Below are 14,033 nucleotides of genomic sequence, written 5' to 3' on the forward strand. Positions count from 1 at the left end.
TTCCTACAATTAATATTTTCCTATCAATATGACTCTTTATCTTGATCAACAGTTTTCTTATGTAATTGGCTGTTCCCATATTAGGGGGCATAAATATTTATATTTGTTAGATCTTGGTGAATACACTCTTTAAGAATGATGTAGTGACCTTCTGTATCTCTGACTACAGTCTTCAGTTTAAAACCTAAATTATCTGATATGAGAATCGCCACCCCAGCTTCTTTTGAGGCCCATTGGCATGAAAGATGCTTCTCCATCCCTTCACTTTCTGTCTGGGTGTATCCTTAGGTTAGAAATATGTCCCTTGTAGACAACATATGGATGGGTCCTGTAGTTTTATCCAATGTGCAACCTTGTGCAATTTTATGGGTGCATTTATGTTTTCACATTGAGATGATTATGAGAGAGAAATTTTTATTCACATCCTGTTACCTGTGAGGTCTTTGTTTCTATAGATTGTCTCCAAAAATTTATGTTCAATGATATTCTTGGTTTTCTTCCTCTTTTATGGAACCCCCCTTAATATTTAGTGTAGTACCTGCTTGGTGGTCACATACTCTTTTAATCCTTGCTGGTATTGGAAGCTCTTTATCTCTCCATACATTTTGAATGTCATTCTTGCTGGATAAAGTATTCTTGTCTGCATGTTATTCTCATTCAGGGCCCTGAATACATCTTGCCAGATTTTTCTGGCTCACTAGGTTTTCTGTTAACAGGTCTGACATTATTCTGACGGGCATTTATCTGTATGTAAGTAATCTCTTTCCCCTAGCTGCTTTCAAGAGCTCCTGCATAAAATTATGATTCATCATTAACAATCAAGTGTCTCTACATCTTTCTAGATTCTATGCTCTTTGGGGGATACTTTTCTGCCTCTAGGACATGACTGCTGGTCCCATTCACCGATTCAAAAAACTTTCATGGAGAATTTGTTCAACTATATCCTCTGGTCTTCTTTCTTTCTCCTCCCCCTCAAGGTTTTCAATAATTCTGTCATTGGAACATTTATTGGCATCATTTATTTCCCTAATTCTGTTTTTATGACTTCTAAGTTGTTTGTTCCAGGCCTCCTCCTGATCCTTTTCTCTATCAGTTTGTCCTCTGCATCACTAAGTCTATCTTCTGCCTCAGTTACCCTAGCTGTTAGAGAGTTTAGATTAGAGTGGATCTCATTAAGGGCATTGTGAACATCTTCCCTGGTGTCTTTCACTTCTGCACTTGTCATTAAAGGCTTTCTCCAACCTAGCCCTTGCCTCATAATTGTTAGCCTGAATTCCCTTTCCCACATAATGTTTAATGTTCATATCCAATAGCTCTGATGGAGAGGATAGAGTTTCTGAATTTTACATCTGTAGGGCATTCCTCTTCCTAGTCATTGGTGCGAGATGGCTGAGGGGATGTGTAGCTAAATGTATCAACTGGAGTGCATACAGGGGCACCCTGGAACACTTCTGAGCAATCAGGGTCCCCACCAAAAAGAAAGAAAAGATAGAGAGAGAGAGAGAGAGGAAAATAAATTAAAAAAAAAGAAAAAAGTACACCCTGCTCAAATGGTTCCCAAAGGTAATATTTATAAATTATAGAAAAAATACCAAACAAAAAGGTCAACAAAAGTTAATGACAAAGAAAAAAAAAAAAGAACCCAGCCAAAATAAACCCCACATAAATGACTTATATACTACCAGAACAAAAACAAATAGACAGAAACACTGACAGAAGAAAAAGATGGGAGGGTGATTATAAAGTCTCATTGAGGGCATGAAGATTATTTTGAAACTTCCTGGTTGTATCTTGATATCTTTGTTAAAGGACTCAACTTTCCTCAGATAAGTGGGGATTAAAACTGATAGTACTGACTGTGGAAAGAAGATTACCTTGAAGCTTATCTGTACATAAATATTTTAAAAAATAGAAAAGCAAAGAAAAACAAAGGAATGTATAAAAAATTCAAGTTAAAAGGTTATTATGGAATTTGTACTGAACATCTCATTGTGATGGTGAATAGGTTAAAAATTATTAAAATATCAAAAATAATGAGAATAGTGGGAATGAATTAAAAAAGAAGTTGTATCTCTGAAGTAGTGGTAGTTGTCTTCTTGTTTTTGTTTGTTTGGTTGTTTTTGTTTTCTCATCTGGCTTTCTTGGGGGGGGGGGCTACCACATAGTTTTTCAGGCAGTCTTGCTAGAATTGAGTCCTCCTGCTCCCTATCAAGTGACTGGGGCTTTGAGGAAACTGGTTTTTTAGGCTTTTGTTCTCTGAACATTTTTTTTTCTGTTTTTCTACTCTTGGGGGCTTTTTGCAGTTCTTTGAAAGTTTATAGGAAAGCAAACTACACCCAGACCTCCGTCTCAGAGAGAAGGTTCAGTCTGTTCTCCTCTGGGTGCTCCAGAGCACATAAACACCCCTTCTGTCACCAGCAGACCATGTCCCCAGTCACAGCCTCAGGGGTCACAGGTGGTCCAGCTTGTACTCTGATGATACCAAAACCAGGAGAAGTTATTAGTCCAGAGAGCTAGCTTCCACTGGTCCTCCTTGTGGCTGTCTGTGCAAGTCCAGACCTCCAGAGAGATCCCAACCAGAGAAAACACTCTGAGATTTTCCCGAAGGCCAGGGCTGGGAGTGTTCAGACCCTTGGCCAGTTCTGGAGAGCACCAGCTAGCGCCTACATGGACTTCTCTCAGGGGAAGGTGTGGAGCACAACTCAGACCCTAGTCGTACAGCACGTGTGCAGAATGCAAAAGGCTGTGGTTCTGGAGAGCACCAGCAGGCATCCACACCAGACTCTCTCACGTGCACCACCATCCAGATGTTCTCACGGGCGTCAGTGGCTCAGGGACCAATGCCTGACTTCTTTGCCACACTCTCTCTGACTCAGTGACAGTGGTGTCTGTCCTGGGTCTCTGTGTTTAAGCTCCTGTCCCCAACTGCCTGATTCCACCAATTTCCCCTTAAGATCTTTTGCCTTTATTGAATGTTTTCAAACAGACTCTAAGTTAATGCTGGTCCCCAATCACAGGGCATTCCTGTATTGGGATATTACTTTCCAATGGGTTGCTTCTGGTGGCTCCCTCCCCCTTTTGTTTATCTTCCAATATCAGCCCAATGTTCCCACTATGCTTTACCTGTACACTGGCATCTTCTGCCCCCTTAGAGATCTGGAAGTGTATAATTCTAATCTCTGATTGATTTCATGAGTGATCAGAGTTCTTTGGTAGATAATCAGCTCACTTTAGGAGACCGGTTGAAACAGTGCCTCCTACTTCCCTGCCATCTTGTCTCCAACATCTTATTGAAACTCTTTTGAGGGAAATACTCAGTAGTGCAATTCCTGGGTTATAGGGTAGCTCTATTTTTAACTTTTTGAGGAACCTCCACACTGTTTTTCAAAGTGGCTGTAACAAAGATACAGATGCACCCCAATGTTCATAACAACAATGTCCACAATAGCCAAACTGTGGAGGGAGCCAAAATTCACTTCAACAGATGAATGGATAAAGAAGATCTGGTACATACATCCAATGGAATATTACTCAGCCATCAGAAAAGATGAATATCCATGATTTGCATCAACATGGATGGAACTGAAGGAGATTATGGTAAGTGAAATAAGTCAGAGAAAGTCAGAGTAGCATGGAGGACATTAGAAGGAAGGGAAATATGAAGGTGTGGGAAATCAAAGAGGGAGATGAACCACAAGAGACTATGGACTCCTGGAAACAATCTGAGGGTTTCAGAGGGGAGGGGGGTAGAGAACATGGGGTAGCCCGGTAATAGCATTTTGTAATGAGCAATTTGTAAGGAGCAACATTTTGTAATGAGCACTGGGTGTTATAAACAAATAATGACTCATTGAACACTGTATAAATAAATAAAGGTATACTATATGGTGACTAATACAACAAATAAAAATATAAAAAAGAAGGAAATTCTTGAACTGATTTGAAAAAATATTTATTTATTATTGCTTTCAGTATAGTCTCTGTATTTGACAGTTCACTTGCGTCTTATGGTCAGTCTTTTTCAGGTTATCCTGCATGGAATTTTTTGAGATTTTTAAATTCATATTCCTGTCTTATCAAATTTGAGAAGTTTCCATCACTGTTTTTCAAATAATATATTTGTCCCTTTCACTTTAATCACTTTCTGAGACTCCCATATATTGGTCCACTTAATGATTTCCACCTGTACTTTCACTTATATTCACATTTCTTCATCCCTTTGTATTTCTGTTCCTCAAAATCAATAATTACAATAGCCCTGCCTTCACTTTCTTTAACGTATTATTTTTACTGACTGTTTAAAACTTCTGTTACATCTCTCTAGCAAATTTTTCATTTCATTTTTGGTACTTTCCCCATTAGAACTTCTGTTTTCTTTCTTTTTTAGAATTTATATCTCTTTTTAATATTCTCATTATGTTTTGACATCTCTTAAAAATATTTGGGTATTTTTGTTTTTTTTAACTATGTGAGTATGTTAAAGGAAGTTTAAATTTTTGTCTAGTAATTCCAAGGCTTGTGTCCTCACAGACGTTTTCTGTCAATATTAGTTGTTTTTATGCAGAGACCATGTTTTCCTACTTCTTTGTAAGCTTTGTGATTTTTTTTGTTCTTATTCTTGAAAACAAGACATTTGAAAAACACACATATCTCTCCCACATTATACCAACTATTTCTTAATATCAATCATTACAGTACCATGCAAATAGTTTAAGTGGCTTTAAATTTTTCTGTGTTCTTCCAATTCATTCCTTCCCTACTCATGACCCTGGCACCTAGTGCAAGTTTGAATTCGCCATAGGCTTACTTTTCCAAGGATATTATGTGATTGGAATTAATATCCAGGTTATATGGTTTCTTTTAATTAAAATATGCATTTAAGCATGTTCTGTGTCTTGAATGATTTGACAGCATGTATGTTTTTATCAGTGACTAATGTTCAATTGTTTAAAAATTTATCAGTTCACCAAATGAAGAGCATATTGTTTCCTTTCAAATTTTTGAATTATAAATACAACTGTGATAAACACCTATGTGTAGATTTCTGTGTGAACATCCTTTCAAATTAATGGCTGCTGGATTGTGTGTTTAGATAAGCTTAGTTTTGTAAGTAACTGTCAAACTATGCATCTAAAAAGTTGTAGCATTTTACAATCTTGCCAACAGCAAAAATTTATTTCTGTTGTGTCATATCCTCATCAACATTTGGCCTTTTCAGTTTTCTGAGTTTTTACAATTCAGGTAAGCATGTAGTGATAACTCATTGTTTTAATTAGCATTTACCACGTGAAATATAATGTGAGGCATCATTTTATATGCTTGTTGCCATCTGCTTATGTTCTTTGGTTATTGGTCCATTTTCATAATTAGGTTATTTTCTTCAGCATTGAGTTTTAAGTCATTGCATGTTTACAAAATAATTATTTATCTGATGTATCTTTTGTAAAGATTTTCCTTAGGTCTGGGACTTCTGTTTTCATTTTTTTTTTTTTTTAAAGACCAGACTTTTTTTTTTTTTAAGATTTTTATTTATTTGTTAGAGAGAGAGATACAGAGCACAAGCACAGGCAGACAGAGTGGCAGGCTAGAGGCAGAGGGAGAAGCAGGCTCCCTGCTGAGCAAGGAGCCCGATGTGGGACTTGATCCCAGGACGCTGGGATCATGACCTGAGCCAAAGGCAGCTGCTTAACCAAATGAGCCACCCAGGCGTCCCTGTTTTCATTCTATTGAATTCTTTCAGAGACCAGAAGATTTTAGTTAAATAAAGTCCAGCTTATCAATTTCTTTTAAATTAGGTATGCCTTGGCATTGTACCTATAACATCATTTTGATACACAAGACCACCTAGGTTTATTCTATGTTATCTTCTAGCAACCTTGTAGGTATGCATTTTATATACAGGTTTATGACCAATTTTGATTTAATTTTGGTAAAGAATGCAAAGTTTATGGGTAGATTTATTTATTTATTTGTTTGTTTGTTACACCCAGACTGAAAGTGAAGGGATGGAGAAGCATCTTTCATGCCAATGGGCCTCAGAAGAAGGCTGGGGTAGTGATTCTCATATCAGATAAATTAGATTTTAAACTAAGAACTGCAGTCAGAGATCCAGAAGGACACTACATCATTCTTAAAGGGACTATCCACCAAGATGATCTAACAATTGTAAATATCTATGCCCCCAATATGGGAGCAGCCAATTACATAAGAAAACTGTTAATCAAGATAAAGAGTCATATTGATATGAATAAAATAATAGTAGGAGATCTTAACACACCTCTCTCAGAAATAGACAGATCATCAAAGCAGAAAATCAATAAATAAACAAGAGAACTGAGTGACAAATTACACCAAATAGACCTCATAGATATAGACAGAACATTCCAACCTAAAACAACAGAATACTCATTCTTCTCAAGTGCACATGGAAAGTTCTCCAGAATAGACCTTGTACTGCGTCAGAAATGAGGACTCAACCGATACCAAAAGACTGAGATGATTCCCTGCATATTCTCAGATCACAATGCTTTGATACTGGAACCCAATCACAAGGAAAAGCTCAGAAGGAACTCAAACATTTGGAAGCAAAAGAATGCTTGGATCCACCAGGAGATCAAAAAAGAACTGAAACAATTCATGGAAACCAATGAGAAGAAGACACTTCAGTCCAAAACCTATGGGATATAGCCAAGGCGGTCCTAATGGGGAAATACATAGCCATCCAAGCCTCCATCAAAAAAATTGAAAAATGCAGACACACCAGCTGTATGTACACCATAAAGAACTGGAGAATCAACAACAAATCAAACAAACTCCATATAAGAAGGGAAATAATAAAGATTAGAGCTGAGCTCATTGAGGTAGAAACCAGAGATACAGTAGAACGTATCAATGAAACTAAAAGCTGGTTTTTTGAAAGAATCAATAAGATCGATAAACCATTGGCCACACTAACCCAAACGAAAAGAGAGAAATCCCAAATTAATAAAATTATGAATGAAAGGGGAGAGATCACAACTAACACCAAGGAAGTAGAAACAATCCTCAGAAGTTATTATCAACAGTTATATTACAATAAACTAAGCAACCTAGATGAAATGGATGCATTCCTGGAAAACTATAAACTCCCAAAATTGAACCAGGAAGAAATTGACAACCTGAATAGACCAATATGGAGTAATGAGATTGAAATAGTAATCAAAAACCTCCCCAAAAACAAGAGCCCAGGACCTGTTGGATACCCTGGGGAATTCTACAAAATTTTCAAAGAAAAAATAACATCTATTCTCCTCAAGCTGTTTCAAAAAACTGAAGCAGAAGGAAAACTTCCAGACACTTTCTATGAAACCTGCATTACCTTATTCCCCAAACCGGGCAAAGACCCTACCAAAAAGGAGAATTTCAGACCAATATCACTGATGTATATGGATGCTAAGATTCTCAACAAGATTCTAGGAAACAGGATCCAACAACACATTAAAAATATTATCCATCGGGGCACCTGGGTGGCTCAGTGGGTTAAGCCGCCTTCAGCTCAGGTCATGATCTCAGAGTCCAGGGATCGAGTTCCGCATCGGGCTCTCTGCTCAGCCGAGAGCCTGCTTCCCTCTCTCTCTCTCTGCCTGCCTCTCCGTCTACTTGTGATTTCTCTCTGTCAAATAAATAAATGAAATCTTAAAAAAAAATATATTATCCACCATGACCAGGTAGGATTCATCCCTGGGATACAAGGATGGTTCAACATTCACAAATCAATCAATGTGATAGAAAAAATTAATAAGAGAAGAAAGAACCACATGGTCCTCTCAATTGATGCAGAAAAAGCATTGGACAAAATACAGCATCCATTCCTGATTAAAACGCTTCAAAGTATAAGGCTAGAGGGAACATTCCTTAACTTCATCATATCTGTCTATGAAAGACCACATCAAATATCATCCTCAATGAGAAAAAGCTTGCGTCCTTCCCGTTGAGATCAGGAACACGACAAGGATGCCCACTCTCACCATTCTTGTTCAGCATAGTATTAGAAGTCCTAGCAACAGCAATCAGACAACAAAGGGAAATAAAAGGTATCCAAATTGGTAATGAAGAAGTCAAACTCTCTCTCTTTGCAGATGACATGATTCTTTATATGGAAAACCAAGAAGACTCCACCCCCAAACTACTAGAACTCATACAGCAGTTCAGCAACGTGGCAGGATACACAGTCAATGTACAGAAATCAGTGGCTTTCCTATACACTAACACTGAAAATACAGAAAGGGAAATTAGAGAATTGATTCCATTTACTATAGCACCAAGAAACATAAGATACCTGGGAATAAGCCTAACCCAAGAGGTAAAGGATCTGTACTCGAGGAACTACAGAACACTGAAAGAAATTGAAGAAGACACAAAAAGATGGAAGACCATTCCATACTCTTGGATCAGAAGAATAAACATTGTTAAAATGTCTATACTGCCTAGAGCAATCTATACCTTTAATGCTATTCCGATCAAAATTACACCAGCATTCTTCAAAGAGCTGGAGAAAATAATCTTAAAATTTGTATGGAATCAGAACAGACCCCGAATCACTAAGGAAATGTTGAAAAACAAAAATAAAACGGGGGGCATCATGTTACCTGATTTCAAGTTTTATTATAAAGTTGTGATCACCAAGACAGCTTGGTACTGGCATCAAAACAGACACATAGACCAGTGGAACAGAGGAGAGAGCCCAGATATGGACCCTCAACTCTATGGTCAATTAATCTTCGACAAAACACGAAAAAATATACAGTGTAAAAAAGACAGTCTCTGCAATAAATGATGCTGGGAAAACTGGGCAGCTATATGTAGAAGAATGAATCGACCATTCTCTTACACCGTACACAAAGATAAACTCAAAATGGATAAAAGACCTCAATGTGAGACAGAAATCCATCAGAATCCTAGAGGAGAACATAGGCAGTAATCTCTTCAATATCAGCCACAGCAACTTCTTTCAAGATATGTCTCTAAAGGCAAAGGAAACAAAAGCTAAGATGAACTTTTGGATGTCATCAAGATCAAAAGCTTCTGCACAGCAAAAGAAACAGTCAAGAAAACAAAGAGGCAACCCACGGAATGGGAGAAGATATTTGCAAATGACAGTACAGACAAAAGGTTGATATCCAGGATCTATAATGAACTCCTCAAACTCAATACACACAAAACAGGCAATCATATCAAAACATGGGCAGAAGATATGGACAGACACTTCTCCAATAAATACTTACAAATGGCTATCAGAGACATGAAAAAATGTTCATCATCACTAGCCCTCAGGGAGATTCAAATTAAAACCACATTGAGATATCACCTTACACCAGTTAGAATGGCCAAAATTAGCAAGACAGGAAACAACATGTTTTGGAGAGGATGTGGAGAAAGGGGAACCCTCTTACACTGTTGGTGGCAATGCAAGTTGGTGCAGCCCCTTTGGAGAACAGTGTGGAGATTCCTCAAGAAATTAAAAATAGAAATTCCCTATGACCCTGCCATTGCACTCCTGGGTTTTTACCCCAAAGATACAGATGTAGTGAAAAGAAGGGCCATCTGTACCCCAATGTTTATAGCAGCAATGGCCACAGTCTTCACACTGTGGAAAGAACCAAGATGCCCTTCAACGGATGAATAGATGAGGAAGATGTGGTCCATATATACTATGGAGTATTATGCCTCCATCGGAAAGGACGAATACCCAACTTTTGTAGCAACATAGACGGGACTGGAAGAGATTCTGCTGAGTGAAATAAGTCAAGCAGAGCGAGTTAATAATCATATGGTTTCACTTATTTGTGGAGCATAACAAAAAGACTGGAGGACATGGGGAGTTAGAGAGAAGGGGGTTGGGGTAAATTGGAAGGGGAGGTGAATCATGAGAGACTATGGACTCTGAAACTATCTGAGGGGTTTGAAGTGGTGGGGGGGTGGGTGGTCAGGGTACCAGGTGGTGGGTATTATAGAGGGCACGGATTGCATGGAACACTGGGTGTGGTGAAAAAATAATGATACTGTTATGCTGAAAATAATTAAATGAAAAAAAATCTTAAAAAAAAATCTGATTGGTCAGCCATTCTGGAGAATCCACTAATTGCTTACTCTTTTTAAATCATAATTGTTTCTAATTAAAATTTTTATTAATGTGGACGAATGAATAAAGAAGATGTGGTGCATATACACTATGGAGTATTATGCCTCCATCAGACAGGAGGAATACCCAACTTTTGTAGCAACATGGACGGGACTGGAAGAGATTCTGCTGAGTAAAATAAGTCAAGCAGAGAAAGTCAATTATCATATGGTTTCACTTACTTGTGGAGCATAACAAATAGCATGGAGGACATGGGGAGTTAGAGAGGAGAAGGGAGTTGGGGGAATTTGGAAGTGGAGGTCAACAATGAGAGACTATGGATTCTGAAAAACAATCTGAGGGTTTTGAAGGGGCAGGGGGTGGGAGGTTGGGGTACCAGGTGGTGGTTATTATAGAGGGCACGGATTGCATGGAGCACTGGGTGTGGTGCAAAAATAATGAATACTGTTATGCTGAAAATAAATAAAAAATAAATTTAAAAAATTTATTAATAAATAAATATGCTTCAGCTTAGAACTTTAGTTAATCATATTCTGAATCATATTTTAAGTAAGTGAGAAAACAGTAAATGCTTAGAAGTATTTGGTTATTGATACTAAGTCATAAATACCATCTTTTCTCCATATTAGGAATATGGAGGCAATCATTTCAAAACCTCTCCATATGAAGCAATCATTTCAAAATCATGAAACTGTTTCTTTTTTAAAGTATTTCTATAATATCATGCAATTCCTTATAATGAAAAAAATTCTATTATGTATTAGAAGGTAAGCAGTCATTCCTGTGTCATTCCAAAATAAAGCTTTTCATCAGTTAATAGTTAAGAACTTTCTAAATGTTAAAATAGTTTTAGTATAAAAGCCTACAATTCATATCATGTCTTCTAAAATATAGATCTCCTATTTTGGGAAAGAGTGATAATTTTCAAGTCTAATACGTTACTCATCCACCATTGTTGTCATTAGGATAATCCATGGCTTCTTAGGCGATAATTCTAGTTTCCTTATTCCCACGTGTCCTTAGAAAATAAAGAGTATAGTAGAATCACTCCTGATAGTAATGGACCTTTATCCATTATTAAGTTATACTGGGATTAATGACAGGAATTTTGTAGGGAAATGACCGAGCAGGTATAGTTGTTCAAAATACTGAAGTGCAAATATTGATGCCAAACAAGCCTCAAAGCTAATCTAGAATTATGAGATAGCAAATGGAGCAAAATAAGTTCATTGCAAGTATTATGTTGTAAGATTATAACAGTGGTTACATGAGAGATACAATTTTAGCATATATAAAGGAATCATTCAAGAGTTTTTTTGATTGAATAGTTTGCACAGATTAGTTTTTTAAATCATCCTAAAGTAGCTACCGTTCTTCTACAGCCCATTTTGTATTTCTCCAACTCTAATTATATATTCTTAAGATTTCTTCTTTAAGAATTAGGGGTGCCTGAGTGAATCTGTCATTAATTTCCTGCCTTCAGCTCATGTCATGATCTCAGAGTACTGGGATCTAGACCTGTGTGGGGCTCCCTGCTTGGCAGGAAGTCTGCTTCTCTTTTTCCACTCCCCAGGCTTGTATTCCCTCTTTGCTGTGTCTCTCTTTGTCAAAGGAATAATAAAATCCTAAAAAAAAAAAAAAGAAGAAGAATTAGATTAGGTGTGCCTAAGTGGCTCAGTTGGTTAAACATCTGCCTTCAGTATAGGTTGTGAACCCGGGGTCCTGGGATTAAACCCAGCAACAGGCTTCCTGACCAACTGGGAGGGTCTGCTTCTCCCTCCCTACACCCCACTCATGCTGTATTTCTCTTCCTCCCTCTACCTCAAATAACTAAAATCTTAAAAAGAAAAGAATCACCTAGATTGAGGCTCCTGGGGTGGCATCTGATTCTTGTTTTGGTTAGGTATCTGATTCTTGGTTTGGGCTCAAGTCAATATCTCAGGGTAGCAAAATCCAGCACCCATGTTGGGCTCCACACTCAGCATGGAGTCTGCTTCTGTTTTTCTCCCCTCTCCCTTTGTACCCTGACCCTGATCTCTCCATCTCTTTCACTCTCTTTCTAAAATATATAAACCTTAAAAAATAATCACCCACTCAGGACTGCCTTTGTTGTGTCCCACAGATTTTGAACCATTGTATTTTCATTATCATTTGTTTCCATGATTTTTTTCAATTCTTCTTTAATTTCCCGGTTGACCCATTCATTCTTTAGAAGGATGCTGTTTAGTCTCCATGTATTTGGTTTCCTTGCAAACTTCCTTTTGTGGTTGAGTTCTAGCTTTAGAGCATTGTGGTCTGAAAATATGCAGGGAATGATCTCAATCTTTTGATACCGGTTGAGTCCTGATTTAGGACCGAGGATGTGATCTATTCTGGAGAATGTTCCATGTGCACTAGAGAAGAATGTGTATTCTGTTGCTTTGGAATGAAATATTCTGAATATATCTGTGATGTCCATCTGGTGCAGTGTGTTGTTTAAGGCCTTTATTTCCTTGCTGATCTTTTGCTTGGATGACCTGTCCATTTCAGTGAGGGGAGTGTAAAAGTCCCCTACTATTATTGTATTATTGTTGATGTGTTTCTTTGATTTTGTTATTAATTGGTTTATATAGTTAGCTGCTCCCACGTTGGGGGCATAGATATTTAAAATTGTTAAATCTTCTTGTTGGACAGACCCTTTGAGTATGATATAGTGTCCTTCCTCATCTCTTATTATAGTCTTTAGCTTAAAATCTAATTGATCTGATATAAGGATTGCCACTCCTGCTTTCCTCTGATGTCCATTAGCATGGTAAATTCTTTTCCACCCCCTCACTTTAAATCTGGAGGTGTCTTCGGGCTTAAAATGAGTTTCTTGGAGGCAACATATAGATGGGTTTTGTTTTTTTATCCATTCTGATACCCTGTGTCTTTTGACAGGGGCATTTAGCCCATTAACATTCAGGGTAACTATTGAGAGATATGAATTTAGTGCCATTGTTTTGCCTGTAAGGTGACTGTTACTGTATATGGTCTCTGTTCCTTTCTGATCTACCACTTGTAGGCTCTCTCTTTGCTTAGAGGACCCCTTTCAATATTTCCTGTAGAGCTGGTTTGGTATTTGCAAATTCTTTCAGTTGTTGTTTGTCCTGGAAGCTTTTAATCTCTCCTTCTATTTTCAATGATAGCCTAGCTGGATATAGTATTCTTGGCTGCATGTTTTTCTCGTTTAGTGCTCTGAAAAATATCATGCCAGCTCTTTCTGGCCTGCCAGGTCTCTGTGGATAAGTCAGCTGCCAATCTAATATTTTTACCATTGTATGTTACAGACTTCTTTTCCCGGGCTGCTTTCAGGATTTTCTCTTTGTCATTGAGACTTGTAAATTTTACTATTAGGTGACGGGGTGTGGGGCCTATTCTTATTGATTTTGAGGGGCATTCTCTGAACCTCCTGAATTTTGATGCTCGTTCCCTTTGCCATATTGGGGAAATTCTCCCCAATAATTCTCTCCAGTATACCTTCTGCTCCCCTCTCACTTTCTTCTTCTTCTGGAATCCCAATTATTCTAATGTTGTTTCGTCTTATGGTGTCACTTATCTCTCGAATTCTCCCCTCGTGGTCCAGTAGCTGTTTGTCCCTCTTTTGCTCAGCTTCTTTATTCTCTGTCATTTGGTCTTCTATATCACTAATTCTTTCTTCTGCCTCATTTATCCTAGCAGTTAGAGCCTCCATTTTTGATTGCACCTCATTAATAGCTTTTTTTATTTCAACTTGGTTAGATTTTAGTTCTTTTATTTCTCCAGAAAGGGCTTTTATATCTCTCGAGAGGGTTTCTCTAATATCTTCCATGCCTTTTTCGAGCCCGGCTAGAACCTTGAGAATTGTCATTCTGAACTCTAGATCTGACATATTACCGATGTCTGTATTGATTAG

This window comes from Mustela putorius, unplaced genomic scaffold, assembly GCF_011764305.1.
Source record: "Mustela putorius furo isolate JIRA1106 unplaced genomic scaffold, ASM1176430v1.1 tig00003923_pilon_pilon_pilon, whole genome shotgun sequence".
NCBI classification, from domain to species: domain Eukaryota; kingdom Metazoa; phylum Chordata; class Mammalia; order Carnivora; family Mustelidae; genus Mustela; species Mustela putorius.